Source organism: Neovison vison, chromosome 12 (genome assembly GCF_020171115.1).
Source record: "Neovison vison isolate M4711 chromosome 12, ASM_NN_V1, whole genome shotgun sequence".
NCBI classification, from domain to species: Eukaryota; Metazoa; Chordata; class Mammalia; order Carnivora; family Mustelidae; genus Neogale; species Neogale vison.
In genome coordinates, this window is record NC_058102.1 from 69,859,989 (window position 1) to 69,879,440 (window position 19,452).

The window sequence follows — 19,452 nt, forward strand, 5'->3', positions numbered from 1 at the left end:
AAATATCTGTGTATGTATGTAGATAAACAAATTCCTTTTGCCAAAAGAGGCCTTCACTAACAGATGGCAGTAAACGCTTCATGGAGACAGAAGAAACAGTCACTGAGATGTTCCCAGGAAAGTCATCTTTAGTGAGCCTAGTACAAGGGCAGAACATGATTTTCGACTTAACCAGTAAATTTTATATTTGCCAAAATTACACTGTTTTTAGTCTCTTTGTGACTAATATGTAGTGTGATAAAATAACACTTACTTTTTCTTGTCCTAAGATAGGTGATGGCAGCTGTTAGTCAAAATGATTTGCAAACCACAAGTCCCAGATTTAGTAATTGCTCAGCGAGTCTCATCAGCAAACCTGTTTGATTACTAATAAATGCAAGCTGGCACAAAACGGGACTCTCCCCTCCCACCATTCACTTAAACGTGTTATATTAAGCTCCTTGGCTGGGTCACACCAAACTTATTATAAACATCTCATACTGGAACAATTCCTGAAATAGCATAGTCACACATACGCTTCTAAAAACTCACTGGGCTCTTCGGTTTCACTTATCATATGAAGTCTGGTTTTCCTCTCAGAGACTAGGAGAGGACCTGAAATCTCTAAATGCAAGAATTCAGGTGATCCTCAGGGAGGGAGACAAACCACAAGAGACTCTTAATCTTAGGAAACAAACTGAGGGTTGCTGGGTAGTGGGGGGAAGGGATGGGTGGCTGGGTTACGGACATTGGGGAGGGTATGTGCTATGGTGAGTGCTGTGAATTCTGTAAGACTGAGGATTCACAGACCTGTACTCCTGAAGCAAATAATACAATATATGTTAAAAAAAACAAAAAACAAAAAACTGAGGTGGTCCCATGTTCTTGGGTGTCTACAAAACCCCATAACTCCTTTCCACTAACACACATGCCTAATGACTAAGGCTGGAAATGACAGTTCAGGAACTTAGGGATCTAAAAGGCCCCTCTGGAAACAATGCTAGGATTGGCTTGTGGTGAAAGCAGCATCTGGGGGTGGGGGGGGGGGACGGAGCTTTATCACCACAAGCATAGGGAGTCTGGGGCGGGGGGGTGAGCAGAAGACCGAGGCTGCGCCTGGGATGGCTTTTCCCTGCTTAGAAAAGGACTTTCTTGACCTTAAACGACTAAAAAAGGGCAGCATCGGCCAAAGTTTAGCTGTTTAGTTGGGGGAAAACTCACCACCTTATTTTCACTTTACCAACTCGAAGAACCGTCTTCTGAAAACAGACCGCAGAGCCGAGGCCCGCAGGAGCAGGCGAGGGGCTGGAGCTGATCCCGCCCGGCTTTATGGGGCAAGCGTAGAGACGGAGCTTCAGCTGGAGGGGAGCGAAGCCTGTGATCAGCGGCACCTGCCGTGTTGGTCCACGCTGAGATCTTGGGAGCCAAAGGGGGAGGAGAGCCGGAAAGGAAGGGGGACCCTGCTTGGGCCGGAGCGAGGCCATTTGGGTGTGCTCCCCGCCCTGGTAATAAAATAAACATCACCCAGTACATACAGTCTGTAATCAGGATGGAAAAAAGTCACTTTCTAACTTAAACTCCCTACGTTTCTGTTGGGCTAAGTGCTGGACGGTTTTGTTGTTGTTGTTTTTAAGATTTTATTCATTTATTTGACAGACAGAGATCACAAGTAGGCAGAGAGGCAGGCAGAGAGAGAGGAGGAAGCAGGCTCCCTGCTGAGCAGAGAGTCGGATGCAGGGCTCGATCTCAGGGCGCTGGGATCATGACCTGAGCCGAAGGCAGAGGCTTTACCCACTGAGCCACCCAGGCGCCCTGGACAGGTTCACTAAAGACATGCTCGCGACCTCTCTTAAGGGACCGTCTCCGGTTGGGCAGACGCAGTATGTCGACTACACAAAGTGCAATAATTAAGCAAAGAAATGCCGGAGTGGTTCGTTCAGGCCTGCGGAGGGCAGCACCGGGAGAGGCCAGCGGGAGCTGAGAAGTGTTTTCCAAGTAGGTGGACTCCCCGAACTGCCCGGCAGCGCTGGGTAAACAGAACCGCGAGGCAGGTGGGAGATTGCAGAAGACTGAAATGCCAAGTCCGCTTAGGGAAGATGCAGGCAGATTCAGACACGCAGGATATTTCTTTGTAAGGCCATTTCCCCTCCAAAGAGGAGGACAGACACCTTAAAAACAAAACAAGCAAACCAGCTTCAGGGTTCTCCACATACAATATGAGACATCCTAACTGGAACGTTTTGTTCTCAAGCTGTCCGCTTTGCTTACTGCCCCCCTGGGCTTCTCTAGCCCGACCCTGACGTCCCTAATCACATGCTTCACAGCCTGGAGCACGGGTGATTTCCTACTTCTCTTCTATTTTCTCTCTTCCTCACCCCCCTGGGGGGCTCTGAAAATCTATTTTTGTGATATCTATATTTTTATATTTGCTCCTGTTCCTGTGGGTCATTGTTTCTGTCCCCAGAAAAGAGGGAGACGTGTAGTATAGTTCAGAGTTGGGGCTCTGGATTCAGATACCCTGAGTTCAAACCCCAGCTCTGCCCAATTGGTTTTGGGACCTCCGACAAATTACTGAACTCCGTGTTTCGGTTTATTTGCAAAATCAGCACAATGAATGACCTCCTAGGTTTGCTGCAGGGATGAAATGAGATAGCACATGTATGATGCACCTTCTGAAATTCCTTTAACATATTCAGATATTAAATGCACTCTTGGGATGCCTGGGTGGCTCAGTCGGTTGGGCACCTGCCTTCAGCTCAGGTCATGATCCCAGGGTTCTGGGATGGAGCCCCACATCAGGCTCCTTACTCAGCAGGATGCCTGCTTCTCCCTCTGCCTGTTGCTCCTCCTACTTGTGCTCTCTCTCTCTAAAATAAATAAAATCTTAAAAAAAAAAAGTACTCTTAAAGCACAATAGAGTACTCAGAAAGAAATAACCAATTAACCCATTCCTCTCACTGACTTGCTCTGCTTAATTTCCCATAAAGCGACCTATCGTAACATCTATGCTTGTGACCGTCTTATCAATCCACAGATACCGAAACTAGCAACACCCAGAGAGATTTCCCTCCTAGTCATAAAGGAAGCCAGTGGTGGAGCCAAAAATAATATTAAAATTCTGAATCCACTAGACCATATCACCTGTCTGGCAAACTGTACTCTCACTTCCTTCTCCCGGAAGTGTATTACACCTGATGTTTCTCAAAGTAGTGAAAGGAAGAGTCTAAACAATAAATTCCAATGGATGTGCAATGAATTAGATGAATATATTGTTCCATTATTTATTTACTGTTTACCTCATAGGATTCTAAGAGAATGTGCTCATATTGTGATCTCTGCCGTGGACAGCACAAGCTGGTGATGCCTGAGCCTGTCCCAAGGCAGCCAGAAACATGCAGTCTCCACCAAAACAGCTTCTCCCACCCAAACACGTGCTTTGTGAACAGAGGAACAGAGGAGAGAGTAGAAAGGGATAAAATGCAGACTCAACAACAACAAAAAACAACAAAACAAAACCAAGACCGGACTACGGGTTTTGAATACTCTAGAGAGAGTTGATGACAGCATGGTGTTTACTTGCCAAGTCATATCCCCTTAAGGCTGACCAGGCTGGGCCCCTGATGTTGCCAGACCTGAAAGTAACTGCCTGTCTTGTATCTGAGAACCACTGAGGGACACTGCAAGGAAATGCAACCTTATTTACGTACATGAGAAAAAAAGAAAAGAAAAGAAGAAAAAATTTTCAAATATTGCATATCCTTTTTTTCTTCTTCATCTTCTTTTTTTTTTTTTTTTTAATTTATGAGAAAAACAGAGAACACAAGCAGGGGGGAGGGACAGATGGAGAAGGAGAAGCAGGCTCCCCACTGAACAGGGAGCTAGATGTGGGACTTGATCCCAGTCCCTTAACCGACTGAGTCACCCAGGCGCCCCGCATATCCCTTTCTAACTCAGTCTTTATGTAATGTTGGTAGACATTAGCCAGAAGCTCGGTCTCTGAGATTAACTCTGCTTAATCCAAGCGACTCATTTTGTCCAACCAAAAGTAGATTGGAGGGGGTGGAAGAAGGGGGGGCACTATTAGAAGAAAGGAAAGAAAACTGTTTAATAGAAGACTCCTTCAGCATACCCAAACATAACATGCACTTTATTTTTCAAAGCCCACTCTATGTAAAATGCTCCCGACATAAAAGACATTATATTATAATGTCTTATAATATACTCTGCAATGCTCTTATATTCTATGTGTCATCATCTTTAAATTTCTTTTAATTAAACTTTAGTAAACAATATCAACGTCTTCAGGAAGCCAACTTTTGTAAAGATACTATCCTGGAAAGAAAAGGATTGGAAAGTAAGTGATCTATGGGTCCCGCTCTGAAGTGAACATTTAAAAAAAAAATTTGGCGATTCCTTTTTGGAGGGAAGTGGAAATAAAGCAAGGCTCTGAAGATACTACCAAGATGCATACTAGCTGAATGAAAATCATCTGCTGCCTTTCCACATCTATCCAGACGCAGAGCAGGAGTAACAATCCTCGTTTGGCTCTGTACCTCTGTACCTTCCGCTGGCTCTTGCTGGGGATGGTAATGGCTTCCTAAAGCCATCATGGCAACACCAGGGGGGGCTCCCTTCTTCTACTGTTTCTCTTAACCCTGCCCACACCTTCATGGATGAAAATCTTTTCAGCCTCCCCTTTTAAAAAGTGCCGTCTGTTTGCTAAGGGACTTTGACAGATATACACGAAGAGATAATTTTGGTTTTCATATAAATTTCCAAAGCCCAAAATGGTTGTTATCCACATTACACAAAAGACACTTCTCTTGTTTTTTTTTCTTTTTTTAAGATGTTATTTGTTTATTGGAGAGAGAGTGGATGAGCTGGGGATACAGGCAGGGGGAGAAGCAGAAGGACAAGCAGACTTTGCTGTGCGGGGATCCTGATGTGGGGCTCCATCCCAGGACCCTAGGATCATAACCTGAGCTGAAGACAGAAGCTTAACTGACTGAGCCACCCAGGGGCTCCCATAGTACCTCTCTTAAAATATTCCGGTTTTGTTTTTAAACTCTGTGTAGCCTTTTGATTGGTTGTGTACATATAGATAATTGAAAGAAAGAGATTTGACTAAAAGAAAAAAAAAACAACTTCTTCAACCTTGTTTTTGAAAATTTTGGTAGCTATTGCCAAATTGGTTTCCAGAGAGATTATATCAATTTATCATCTCGCCAACAATCTGTGCGCCTGCTTTGTTCCCTACACTCTCATCACACACAATGTGTTGATCTTTGCCAATCTTATAGGTGAAATATGGCATCATGCCATTTTAATTTGCATTTCTCTACTTATGACAGTTTCATGTCTTAAAAGCCGTTTATATTTTTATTTTCTGTTTGTTTGTATTCCTTGGCCATTTGTCAATAGGGGCTTGATTTTATAAATTTACAAAAGTTCTTTATATATTAAGAAATTCATTTCTTTTTAACATGCATTAGCAATTTATTTGTACAACTGTCATTTCTATATTTGGTTTTTGCTATTTTTTGCCATGCAGACTTTTTTTTTAAATAGTCAAATTTCAACTTTTCTGTGTGAATTCTGAGTTTGTGTTAACCTTAGGAAGGCCTTCCTGACTCCAAAATCACACACACACAAAAAAATTCTCATTTTTTCATAGTAATTTCATGATTGAATACATTTGAATTTATTGTGGTATTTAGGGAAATAGGATTTCACCTTCATTACTTTTCAAAGGGCTCCCAAATTTTTCCAGGAATTTAACCTACAGATTTATTTGTACATATTCACAAATATAAATATAAGACTGCATTTATTGTAATATTTTGTTTGGAACGGTAAAATATTGAAAACAATCTTTTCATCCTTCAAAAAGATACTGGTTATATAAATCACAGTTCATTCACACATTAGAATAAAATACAGATGTTTAAAAGAAAGATATTTTATAAGTGCTAATATAGAATCCTAAAATTATATAGTCAAGTTATAAATTGATTCTTTTTTTTCTTTTTTAAAAAAATTTATTTATTTATTTGACAGAGAGATCACAAGTTGGCAGAGAGGCAGGCAGAGGGGGTTGGGGAAGCAGGCTCACCTGCTGAGCAGAGAGCCCGATGCAGGGCTCGATCCTAGGACCCTCAGATCATGACCTGAGCTGAAGGTGAGGCTTAACCCACTGAGCCACCCAGGTACCCCTATAAATCAATTCTAAGATAAAGGACAGTAATTATACCTTTTTTTATTTTGATTAAATCATTTTGATTAAACACAAAACAAAACAAATATACACATAAATACAGAAGAAACTAGAGACAATGTTAACCTTGGAAAGGAAAATTGGCAGTTTAAGGAAGGGGTAGAAGATAGATTTAATTATTTATACCATATCTATGTAAAATATTATCATTTTAAATAAATACTAAAAACAGAATAAAACAACGGACTTTTAAAACTCAAGTCATTATTTTTGGGTGGTTGATCCGTTACCTTTTCATGTAGATCTGTAAGATATTGTCATTTACAGTGTTGAAAGCTGCTGATTTTATTTATTTATAAAGATTTAATTTATTTATTTGACAGGCAGAGATCACAAGCAGGCAGAGGCAGGCAGATAGAGAGAGAGGTGGAAGCAGGCTCACCTGCTGGAGAGAGAGCCCGACACGGGGCTCGATTCCAGGACCCTGGGATCATGACCTGAGCTGAAGGCAGAGGCTTTAACCCACTGAGTCATCCAGGTGCCCCAGAAACCTGCGGATTTCAAAATCAGCAAAATTCTTTTTTAACAGGTGTATGAAAATGTGGATCAGTAGCACCCTCTGCTGGTAATGAGTTGAAATTCAAGACCCAGATCATTAATAAACCTACCTAAGATTTCTCTTGTGCTCTACTTTGTGATTATTTTCAAGTGCTCAAATAGTATGTCATAAGAATGATAGCATTTTATATCACAATTTTAAAAAATCACTGTCAGAATTTGCTAAAGTTAAAAAAAATCACACATTTTTGTAGTGGTCCGTAATTCTAATGTTTTAAGTGTTGTGTGAGTGCAGAACTCCACTTTTCATATGGGAATATTGAGAATAAAATAAAAACTACCTTTAATAATAGTTATCACTAATTTGTATAAAAGTGAGCATGACTGTATGTTTGTCTTGTCAGTCTGTATATTTTCCTCATGTTCTCAGCATTATAATTCACTTGACAAATATTGACGACTTTGTTTTCCAAGCATGTCTTAGTTCTGAGGATACACAATGAACAAAAAAGACAAACATCTTGCTTCATGGAACTTACTTCCTACCAAAGAAGACATAAAGTTAACATAACTGACACAAATATACAGTATGTTACACTCTGATAAATACTGAAAAAAAAAAAAATAAAGGGAATATGATGAATGAGTTTGGAGAAAGGCTTGCAATTGTAGATGGTGAGCCACGGAAGAGTTCACCAGAAGGTTGACTTGAATAAAGACCTTTAGAAAGTGAAGGAGCTAGTTAGAGGAAATGCATCAAGGCAGAAGAGTAAGTACAAAGGTCCTGAGGCATAAATTTGCCTGGCATGTTTGAGAAACAGCAAGGAGGCCACTGTGACTAAAGTGAAAAGAATAGAAAAGAATAGTAGGAAATGAGGTTATTGCATCAGTGGAAGAGAAAAATTATGTAGGAGCTTAGGATTATAGAAGGACATTAACTTCTACTGAGTGAGATGGAAAGCCACTGGAAAGATTTTAAGGAGAGAGATAAGTGCTCTGAATAAATGTGTAAATTGCAAAAGGTCAAGGGTAGAAAGGGTGAGATTAATTAGATGTTTATAACAATAATCCAGGCAGAGAAATGACAATAAGGAATCATAGCTAGGCTTGAGTTTCTAAAATGGTGGAGGAATAGGAGACCATAGTTTTGTTCGGTCTCAAAAATTCAGCTAGATAGCTATCAAATCATTCCAAACACTTATGAACTCTATTAGAGATCTAAGAAAAGAATTTCTGCAATTCCACAAATAGAAAATCAACCACTTTCTGCATGGTAGGTGTGGAGAAGTGAATCCAAGACAAAAAATTGGAAGATAAACTGTGGGGAGCAGGAGTGTCTGGAAGCCAGTTATTGGAAAGTGATAAAACAGCAAAGTTCAAAATCAGATCTTTCAGAAATCTGCTGTAATGAGAGGTGTTCTGTCTGAAAGGCACTCAGGTGGCAAAGTGGGGGCAGAATCCCAGATGGGACAGTGTGGTCTCAGGATCTCCAAGGTCACAGGAAGACCGGGGGTGCCTGAGCGTGATGGAGTTTTCAGGCATTGGAGTGGGGAAGCTGGTTGCAATCAGTGAGCCTAGGAATGGGTTCTCAGTCTATGGTTGCCAGGTACCCCACATTGCAGCATGGTCGGGCACTGCTCTCCAAGCAGGGGTCCAACAAGTGGAAGAACTGGTGAGATAACCCTCCTCTGCCAGGAGGAGTGGTACGGGTGTGCACCATGGGAGTGTGCAGGGTTTGATAACTCAAAGTGGGTCCCATGCCTGAGACAGAAACACTGGGTCACTAGGCTGGGGGAGTATGCAGTGCTGATGGAGACCAGGGAGACATGGGGTCATGAACTGCTTTTCCTTCATTGACTGCTTTTCTCCCATGGAGCACTGAGGAGTGGTAGGTGTGAACTTTTGACTCTAGGGCCAGAGATTGGGAGACTGCCATTTTCATTCTCATCCTCCAAAGTGGCTCAGAAAACCTTCAGGGACCAAAAGCCACACAGAGGAATCCTGAGCCACTTACACTGAGCCAGGCCCTCTGGCAAGGGCAGTGCAGTTCCACCTGGGGCAAAGATACCTGAGAATCAACACAACAGGTCCATCCCCCAGAAGATCAACAAGAACTTACAATTAAAACCAAGTTTAATGACCACATAGAACTACAAAACTCCAGGGCTAAGGGAAAATAGTATATAGAATTCATGGTTCTGTTCTCATAATTCTTTAGTCTTTCAATTTTAATTTTGTTTTCTTTCTTTTTCAACCAATTTCTTATTTTGTCAATTCTTTTTTTAAGAGTCTTTTAAAATTTTCATTTTTACAGTTACATTCTATTCTTTCATTGTATATAATTTGTTTTTGTATATATAAAAGTTTTTCTTTCTTTATAATTTTGGAATGCAATTTCTTCTAACAGACAAAAGTATACCCAGAATCTAGTGTATTGCTCTGTTCTCATCACCGATCTGATTATATTCTCTATTCTTTAAAGTCTTTCTTAATTTTCATCTTGATAGTTACATTCTATCTTTTCATTGTGTTTAATTTTACTTTTGCACACATAAATTATTCTTTCTTTACAATTTTGGGATCCAGTTTTCTAAAAAACACCAAAATACACACAGAATCCAGTGTATTCCTCTGTCCTGTTCACCTGATTATATTCTCTCTCTCTCTCTTTAAATTTTTACTTATTTATTTATTTGGTTTGGGGTCTCTTCTGATTTGTTTAGTAGGGGTTGTTGCTATTTCAGTATTTTGTTCTCTCATTCATCCATTCTTCTCTGGACAGAATGACAAGATGGAAAAACTCACCTCAAAAAAGAGAACAAGTGGCAGTACGGACTGCCAGGGACCTAATCAGTATGGACATAAGTTAGACATTAGAACTAGAGTTCAGAATACCAATAATAAAAATACTAGCTAGACTTGAAAAAAGCACAAGACGACACTAAAGAAGCCTTTTCTAAAGAAATAAAAGAACTAAAATCCAATCAAGTTGATATTGAAAAGGCTAATAATGAGGTACAATAAAAAAAATGGAGACTCTAAGATATAGGATAAATGAGGTAGAAGAGAGAAGTAGTGATATAGAAGACAAAATGATGGAGAATAAAGAGGCTGAGGAAAAGAGAGCTAAACGACTAGTGGATCATGAAGAGAGGATTCAAGAGATAAGTGATACTATAAAGAGAAACAATATCAGAATAATTGGGATCCCAGAAGAAGACAAAAGAGAGTGTCCAGAAGGTATATTGAAGCAAATTATAGCAAAGAACTTCCCTAAGCTGAGAAAGGATATAGGCATTTAAGTCCAGGAGGCACAGAGAAAACCCCTCAAAAAAAAAAAAGAAAGGCCAGCACCTTGACATATAACAGTCAAGCTTGCCAATCTCAGAGACAAAGTGAAGACCCTGAAAGCACCTTGGGACAAGAGGTGCATAACCTACAAAGATAGAAATATTAGACTGGCAGCAGACCTATCCACAGAGACCTGGCAGGCCAGGAAGGATCGGCATGATATATTCAGGGTACCAAATGTGAAAAATATGTAGCCAAGAATATTTTATCCAGCAAGGTTGTCATTCAAAATAGGAGAGATAAAAAGCTACCAGGACCAAAAACAAAACAAAACAAAAACCTAGAAGAATCTGATCACTAAACCAGCCTTGCAAAAAATATTAAAGGGGATCCTTTAAGTGAAGAAAGAGAACAAAAGTAACATAGACAAGAAAGGAACAGAGATGATGTACAGAAACAGTGACTTTATAGGTAATACGACGTCACTAAATTCATATCTTTTGACAGTTACTCTGAATATAAATGGACTAAATCCCCAATCAAAAGATGCAGGATATCATATTGGATAAAAAAGCAAGACCAAAACCTATAAGATACCTAGCAATAAAACCTAACCAAAGAGGCAAAGATTCTGTACTCAGAAAACTATAGAACGCCCATGAAAGAAATTGAGGAAGACAGAAAGAAATGGAAAAATGTTCCATGCTCATGGACTGGAAGAACAAATATTATTAAAATGTCTATGCTACCTAAAGCAATCTACACATTCAAAGTAATCCCTATCAAAATACCACCAACTTTTTTCACAGCACAGGAAAAAATAATCTTAAAATTTGAATGGAACCAGAAAAGATCCTGAATAGCCAAAAGAATGTTGAAAAAGAAAACCAAAGTGGTGCATCACAACTCTGGACTTCAAGCTCTATTACAAAGCTGTCATCATCAAGACAGTATGGTACTGGCACAAAAACAGACATGCAGATCAATGGAACAGAATAGAGAACCCAGAAATGGACCCTCAACTCTATGCCCAACTAATCTTAAATGAAGCAGGAAAGAATATCCAATGGAAAAAAGACAGTCTCTTCAAAAAATGATGTTGGAAAAAGTGGATAGCCACATGCAGAAGAATAAAACTGGACCAATTTCTTGTAGCATACACAAAAATAGACTCAAAATGGATGAAAGACCTAAATGTGAGACAGGAATCCATGAAAATCCTAGAGAACAGAGGTGGCAACCTTTTTTGGCCTCACCTGCAGGAACTTCTTGCTAAACATGTCTCCAAAGGCAAGGAAAACAAAGGCAAAAATAAACTTTGGGACTTTGTCAAGATAAAAATGTTTTGCACAGCACAGAAAACAGTTAACAAAACCAAAAGACAACTGACAGAATGAGAGAAGATATTTTCAAATGTCTCATCAGATAAAGAAGGACTAGTATCCAAAATCTATAAAAAATTTATCAAACTCAACATCCAAAGAACAAATAATCCAATCAAGAAATGGGCAGAAGACATGAACAGACATTTCTCCAAAGAAGACATGCAAATGGCCAACAGACATATGAAAAAGTGTTCCACATCACTCAGCATCAGGGAAATACAAATCAAAACCACAATGAGATACCAGCAAACACTGGTCAGAAAGGTTAAAATTAATAAGTGAGGAAACGAGAGATGTTGACAAGAAAGGAGAATGCTCTTACACTGTCTGTTTGTGGGAATGCAAGCTAGTGCAGCTACATTGGAAAACAGTATGGAGGTTCCTCAAAAAGTTGAAAATAGATCTACCCTATGACCCAGCAATTGCTCTGCTAGGAATTTACCCCAAAGATACAAATGTAGTGATCCAAAAGGGCACCTGCACCCCAATGTTTATAGCAGCAATGTCCACAATAGCCAAACCATGGAAAGAGCCCATCGACAGATGAATGGATAAAGAAGATATGGAATATACATACAATGGAATATTACTCAGCCATCAGAAAATGAAATCTTGCCATTTGCAACAACATGGATGGAACTAGAGAGTATTTTGCTAAGTGAAATAAGTTAATCAGAGAAAGACAATTATCATATGATCTCACTGATAAGTGGAATTTAAGAAACAAAACAGAGGATCATATGGGAAGGGAGGGGAAAAATAGAACATGATGGAATCAGAGAGGGACAAACCATAAGAGACTCTTAATCATAGGGTTGCTAGAGAGGACGGGGGTAGAGGAATGGGGTAACTGGCTAATGGGCATTAAGGAGGGCACATGATATAATGAGCACTGGGTATTATATAAGACTGAAGAATCACTGAACTCCACTTCTGATAATACACTCTATGTTAATTAATTGAATTTAAATAAAAAACTAAACACAAAAGAAATTGTTGAATAATCTGTGAAAGAAAAGAAATCATAGATAGATAGATAGATAGATAGATAGATAGATAGATGATAGATAGAGTTATGTGCTGATAAAAAAGACACGATATACTGGTCGACCCAGACCTACTTTGGGGTACGAGAGTATCAGAAGAGTGAAGAATGGCTTCAGGATTTTGGACTGAGCAACAGGAGGACTGTAGCTGTCATTAACTGAGATGGTTTAGAGGGAGGAAGGAATCTCAGAAGCTCAATTTCAGAATGTGGAGCTTGAGTTGTTACTAAATATTCAACTGGGGGTTGTCAAATAGGTGGTAGGTGTATGGTCTAGATTATGGGGAGATCAATTATGGATTACGGCTCACAGGTATAAATATGGGCATCCTCAGTATCAAGGTGGCATGGAAATCTTCAGGTTCCATTGAGATAGCCAACCGGTCAAGGTAAGCAGAAGGGAGAAGTCTGACGCCTGAGCCTCAACGTGTGTCAACTTTTAACAGCCAGTGTGAGGAGAGGAGGTAGAGCCAACAAAAGAGATTGAAAAGGAGCACGGGAAAGGTGGAAGGCAGAGAATGGAAAATCCAGTGAGTGCGGTGTCCTGGAAGCGAAGTGGGGAAAGGATTTCAAGGAAGAGAAATGGCTAGGAAATGACCTTTGACTAACCATAAGGGAGGAAGATATTGGTGACTTGACAAGAGAAATTTCATTATGATGTGTTCCAAAGTAAATGGTAGGAGAAAAATTAGAGTGTCTGAATATGGACACTGCTTTTTTTTTTTTTTTTTCTTTTAAAGACTTTATTTATTAGAGAGAGAGCGAGAGAGCAGAAGCAGGGGGAGGGGCAGGGAGAGGAGAAGCAGACTCCCCACTGATCAGGGAGCTGATGTGGGACCGGGAACATGACCTGAGATGAAGGCAGAGGCTTAACTGACTGAGCCACCCAGGCATACCTGGACACCGCCTTTTAAGCATTTGTTGTGACTTCTATACAACATTGTGCCTATAGTTAACGGGATAGTGCTGTGTACTTAAAAATACAGGAGGCTACCCTTGCCTGTGCCTGTGCCTGCCCCAGTCAGTGATTCTCCATTCACCTGCACCCAATGAGATGCACCATGCACAGAGGTGAGAAAATTGGTGACCAGCCTTGGACTGGGGCTGCTGTGCCTAGCACTGCTCCCTCCCATGCAGATCTATTCAAACCAACACCTGCTGTAACACTTTCAAGGAACTCCTTCCAGAATACCTCCACTTTCATAAATCCAGCTAATGCTACCACCGTGGCAATGGGGGTACTCTGCTGGCAACAGCCAGTCTCTCCGTGATCTCCTTCTTCCTTCTACATCTCTCTGTGAAGAGACTCGGGCCAAGAAACATCTATACTTCTCCATCTTCTAAAGACAATCAGTGTTGTCTAGACAACCTGTGACAAGGGAAAAACAGGTCTTCAACGAATCTGCTAAGTCCATACCTTATTGTGTTGACACAGAAAATATAGAGAATCCCAAATCTGATTGGTTTGAAGAATATGTGAAGTGTCTAGCTAGGTGATGTCTTTTAAATCTACTGGAGTTTCATGTAGAAGATGAAGAGACAACATCCAAGAATTGTTAAGAGATGATTTCTTTAAATGTCACTTAAGAAGTATGGACATATAAAATTCTACCTTGAAAATGAGAATAGATTTTATCTTAGCTAGATATAAAGGATGAGATGTGAACAGTTCCTGTTTTCATTTGGTTCATTAAATCTTTAAGGCCAGGAAACAGGTAATACAAAAGGCTTCCATGATTCTATTTATATGTAAACTAGAAGAAATTTCCAGGTGTGCTGTAAATCCTCAATGCATTGCTTTAGCTGTCCTAATTTAATGCATATGTACTCCAGATAAAGTTCTACATTGTTAAAAAAAATAATAAAATAAAATAAAAGTTTTACATTGTTAAGCTGTCACTATTTCTTGGGAACTGAACTCTTTTCTCTGAGAACTGCATTTTTAAAAAAATATTTATTTTTTTATTTGACAGACAGAGATCACAAGTAGGCAGAGAGGCAGGCAGAGAGAGGAGGAAACAGGCTCCCTGCGAAGCGGAGAGCCCGATGTGCGGCTCGATCCCAGGACCCTGGGATCATGACCTGAGCCGAAGGCAGAGGCTTTAATTCACTGAGCCACCCAGGAGCCCCAGTGAGAATGCATTTGATTTTTCCTATAGTAACTGACATGTGCCAGGGCGATGATGGATTGGAATCTACCCTCAACTGAAGTATAATGAATATATTTTGCTTGTATACTGATCACTTACTATTATTCAATAAGAGGGCCAGATTTATTTAGCTAAACTGATTCCAAAGATTCGAAGTACACTGACCTCCAAGAATTTCAAAATGCTTTTTATTTCTGTAGATGTTGAATACTTTTTACAATTAAAAAAATGATCTTTTACAAAGGTAAAATTGACAAATCTTGAAATTATAAAGGCAAAACATGTGCAGGAACAAAATCTTAAATCAAGTATTCTGGAAGTGAAGACTGGAAGCTTGCTTACATTAAATTCCAAAAACTTTTATGCTCTTTCTGTAAATATATGCTTTTTAAAACTCTGAATCAGGATAGCCACATTTGGAACACTTCCTGTTAGTTAATATTTTTAGATAGAACCTGGTCCTAAGTCTAAAGTTGGTTGGATTCTGGAAAGTAAATCTTTTCACAACTGCCTCGATGCATGGAAAGCTTTTTAAAAAAACACTAAAAGGACTTTTGTTTGCATAGTCATGCCCTGATGCTTAGATGTTCTAATCTCTTAATACAGCCACAGTAGTCTTGATAACCGAAATCCTTTTTTCCCATGTTTAGGAACCAACACCAGAACAACCATATCCAACAGATGTCAAGTTACTGTGTGTGTGAACATTCTGTTTTGTTTCACACCTAAAGGCTGTACATCTATTTTGGATTATATATTGTGTTTGTGTAATTATGCTTTGATTCATAGTAACTTCTCACATTATAGAATTGTTCTGCATTGAACATAAACTATAAATAAAAAATTTCTGAAAGAGCAAAAAAAGAAAAAATACTGGAGGGTAGACTTCATGTAAAGTACTCTGATGACCCCCCCCCAAAAGGAGGGACACCTGGGTGGCTCAGTCGGTTAAGCCTTCAACTCTTGACCTCAGGGTTGTGAGTTTGAGCCCCACATTGGGTGTTAAAAATAAAATCTTTGAGGGCACCTGAATTGTGCATTTGGTTAAGCATCTGCCTTTGGCTCAGGTCATGATCCCAGGGTCCTGGGATGGAGACCTGCGTCAGGCTCCTTGCTCAGATGGTCTGCCCACACACTCCCTGCCCCCCACTCCTTCTCTCTCTCTCTTTCTCAAATAAAATCTTTAAAAAAAAATAAAGAAAAGGAATATAAGTAAATATATATGTTTATTATCTTGATTATGGTGATGGTATCACAGGTACATTCATATGCCGAACTCATCAAATTTTAAGTATTAAATATGTGAAGTGTTTGTATATTCACTATACATCATTAAGATGGCAAAAAAAAGAAAAAGAAAGAAATTTGCTATAAAAGGAAGAAAAGAAATGGACACCACCAGCAGGAGTAACAGAGTCAAGGGAGCTTTGGGCTTTGCTATTTTTTATAGGGGAGAGAAATAATGGCATATCTGCACATTTATGGGAATGATCCAGTCCAGAGGGGAAAAATGAGGCTGCAGAAGACAGAGCTGGGAATGGCATACCAGTCCCTTACTCTGTGTCAGGGGGTAAGACCTAGGTCCTGGGGGCTTAGCTAGCTGCAGAGGCAGCCCATCCACAGGCCAAGGGAAGGCACCACATACGGGCACAGACACAGATAAGCAGGTACAGGGGAGAGAGGGTGAATGTTCTCTTCTGATTGCTTCAGTGATCTCAGCAAAGCCAAAAAAGAGGGAGGGTCTCCTCTTTGAGGAGAGAGGAGAAAGTATAAAACAGCCTAGGAGAGAGCGCGAGAGACTGCATTCGGGAAGCACAAGGAGGCTCGTATCTAACAAGTACTACTGGGATGTGAGAAAGAGTGAGCAGAGTTGAGAGGGCTGTAAATCAGTGACGCAACAACGAACTAGGTAGGGAGACTGAACTAGGTAGGGCGAAAACACAGGGACCTAAGGATGGGCATGAGGCGCAAGGCAGCTGGAGGAGGACCAGCAGGTAGAAGATCCCGGTGGGGTCAGAGAATGGTGAAGGTGGGGGCTGGAAAGGATGAGCTCGAAAGTTAGAAGATGACACTCAAGTACAGAATCCAGAGCCTGAGATACGACAGGGCTGTGATGACTGGTAATGACAAGGCCAAGGGTATGGCCTGTGGAAGAGTGTTCTAGTAACTATGTAAGCCCAGAGTCTATTTTCTTTTTCCAAAGGGAGGGCTCAGATGGCATTTTGTGACTTAGGTGCTCTGTGTATCTGCCTTGTGTATCCTTCCAAAAAAAAGCCCCTGAGTGGTTCAGGTTTTCAGATTATACACTAGAAAGCCACAAAACACACAGAAGACCTTTTTAAATGGAAGAAGCTATTTCATTCCTCCCAAATGTGCAATCATAAATACTTGAACTAGAGCCCTATTTTGTTTGCAGGGCAAACATGTTTTTATTTCTCCTGCCTGGCAGGTAAAAATTAGTGTTAGCTTTGTGTTACATAAATATTGCACTCACTTTCTTGTTTTTATGTTATACAAAATGGATTCACTTATTCACCATGACTTTCCCCCCATAAAACGACTCATGAAGTAACTAGCACAGAGAGTTGAATAATAAATTAAACACTCAATGTGAAAACCTGAGCATGTTCTGCTTACCTAAATCAACAGATTTGGCTTTGACATATTACAGGAAAAATGCCATGTCTCAGACAAGAGCTTCTGCTCTTGAAAATCAGTGAGCAGGTATGCAACTGTTACAAAGGGAGAATGATCCTGACCGCTATAATATATGCCAGCTCTGAACAGGTCATAAGAGGAAGACATCATTACTGACACCTTTATTAAACCTCTTTCCTCCCTTTGTCCATTCATAGTCTACCATATCTTGCTGGGACAAAACTGGGCTAGATTTCCTGACACTCAACCAGGTGCTTTTTTTTTTCTTTTTAAAATCAGCAATGACCACAGAGAGCTGAGATTTATTCTTTTCACCGATTGGGTCAGAAGGGGCTCACAGGGGCGCCTGGGTGGCTCAGTGGTTAAGCGTCTGCCTTCAGCTCAGGTCATGATCCCGAGGTCCTGGGATCCAACCCCACAGTGGGCTCCCTGCTTGGCGGGAAGCTTGCTTCTCCCTCTCCTCCCCATTTGTGTTCCCTCTCTTGTTGGAGCTATCTCTGTCAAATAAATAAATAAATAAATAAATAAATAAATAAATAAAATCTTTAAAAAAAAAGAAAGAAAGGTGCTCACAGGGCACACACAGATTCCTTGGTGTCTCTGCCAGGACAAGATGAGCTCGAAGTATGTCTGAGGTTCTGTGGACACCTGCAGGTGCCTGCTCACCTTACGTTACGCTAAATGCCAAACACAGGTGCCGAGAGGGCACTGTGGAAAAGGAAGAAAAAGAAAGCAAAATACCCTGTGACTTTATCACTGTTTGGGAAAAATCAGTAGTATATTTTGTTTTATCTTGAAACGAGCCTCTTTGGGTCAATCTGTTGATAAATTCTTTGCTTCTGAGTGAATCAGCTGGGATAGAAACGTTCACTTATTTGAACAAACAGACAGGATCACAAAGAAACACTGGTGACCCTCTCTATCGTATCTATGACTTGGGCTTTCTACCTTTCTTGAAAAACAACCCTCCTGCCCAAAGAGGCCGATTTCCTCAGAGTCTGCTTAGTTGCTTTTAGTGGGAGTGGGGTGGGTAATTTCATTCCTGTAGATTATGCTTAATAAAATCAAATTAAGCCTTTCGTGAGCATTTTCAGCTTCTCGTTTTGCTCATGTTCTCACCATCCTGCCCATCAAGGCCTTCTGACTGCACTTGGCTCGTTCTCCCGCTCTAAGTAAACCCCAAGACCGGCAATGCAGCACAGCCCTACAGAGCAGGGACTCCGTACCTGGATTGCCGGGGGCCTTCTCAAAACTCTGCCTCTTGGACAAGTGACTTAACCTCTCTATGACAGTTTCCTTATCTGAGAATTGAGCATACAACAGTACCAGTAAATAGGAAAATACACAGAAGACTGCCTCGCTCCTAGGAGGCATTCTGAAACTTAGTTATCTTATTGCCAAAAATATATCAGACACAATAGTAGTTTTCCTTAGTTTCTCTAGGTCTTAAACATTTTTATCAGTTATCTATGGCTGGGAAGCAAATCACTCAGGGTTTAGAGACCCAGATTGATAAGCATTGATTATCTCATAGTTTCTGTGAGTCAGGAATCTGGGACCTTTACACTAGGTAGTTCTACTTCCAAGACCACTCACCTGATTACTGACAGACCTCAATCCCTCTCCACATGGGCCTCTGAATGGGGTTGACTCGGCATGGCAGTCGCCGTTCCTCAGGGTGAGCAATCCAAGAGAAAGAGAATCCCACACACATATCCTGAGAGGAAGAGAGAGAGGCCAAAAATGGCATTGGTCTTTTAAACCTAATTTTGTAAGTGATGGTCCATCTCTTCCATCTCTATTCATTATCACCAAGTCACTAAATTGAGCCCACACTTAGGATAAGAGATTACATATAGGCAAGAACCCTAGGGATGGCTTACCATACCGCCGATTGTGAATGGATTTAGAAAGTGTCCCTAAAATCCACATAAGGCATTCAATAAGCTAATTTGCCAAGACCTGGTTGATGGAGGAGAGAGGTTAGCAGAGAACCTGGCCTTTTGCAGACAGGGCTGATGACCACTGTGGGGTACCCACAAAACAGCAGGTCAACTGATCACCCCTGGAGATACAACATAAACAAATTGGCGTGTATATAATATTAAGCCAACTACACTGAAGTTTTATTCTGTTCTATTTTGTTTTGATTTTGGGGGGAGGGAGTGGGGC

General features: G+C 40.5%; 1 protein-coding gene across 1 annotated transcript in view; it reads right to left on the reverse strand.

Annotated features, from left to right (window-relative positions):
- The window catches only part of IRAG2 (inositol 1,4,5-triphosphate receptor associated 2), a 147,712-nt gene extending 129,140 nt beyond the window's left edge, over window positions 1–18,572 (reverse strand). The window contains exon 1 of the mRNA XM_044226362.1: window positions 18,507–18,572. The gene's annotated coding sequence lies outside the window, so the exon portion shown is untranslated. The remainder of the gene's footprint in view (window positions 1–18,506) is intronic.
- Between the last annotated feature and the right edge of the window lie 880 nt (window positions 18,573–19,452).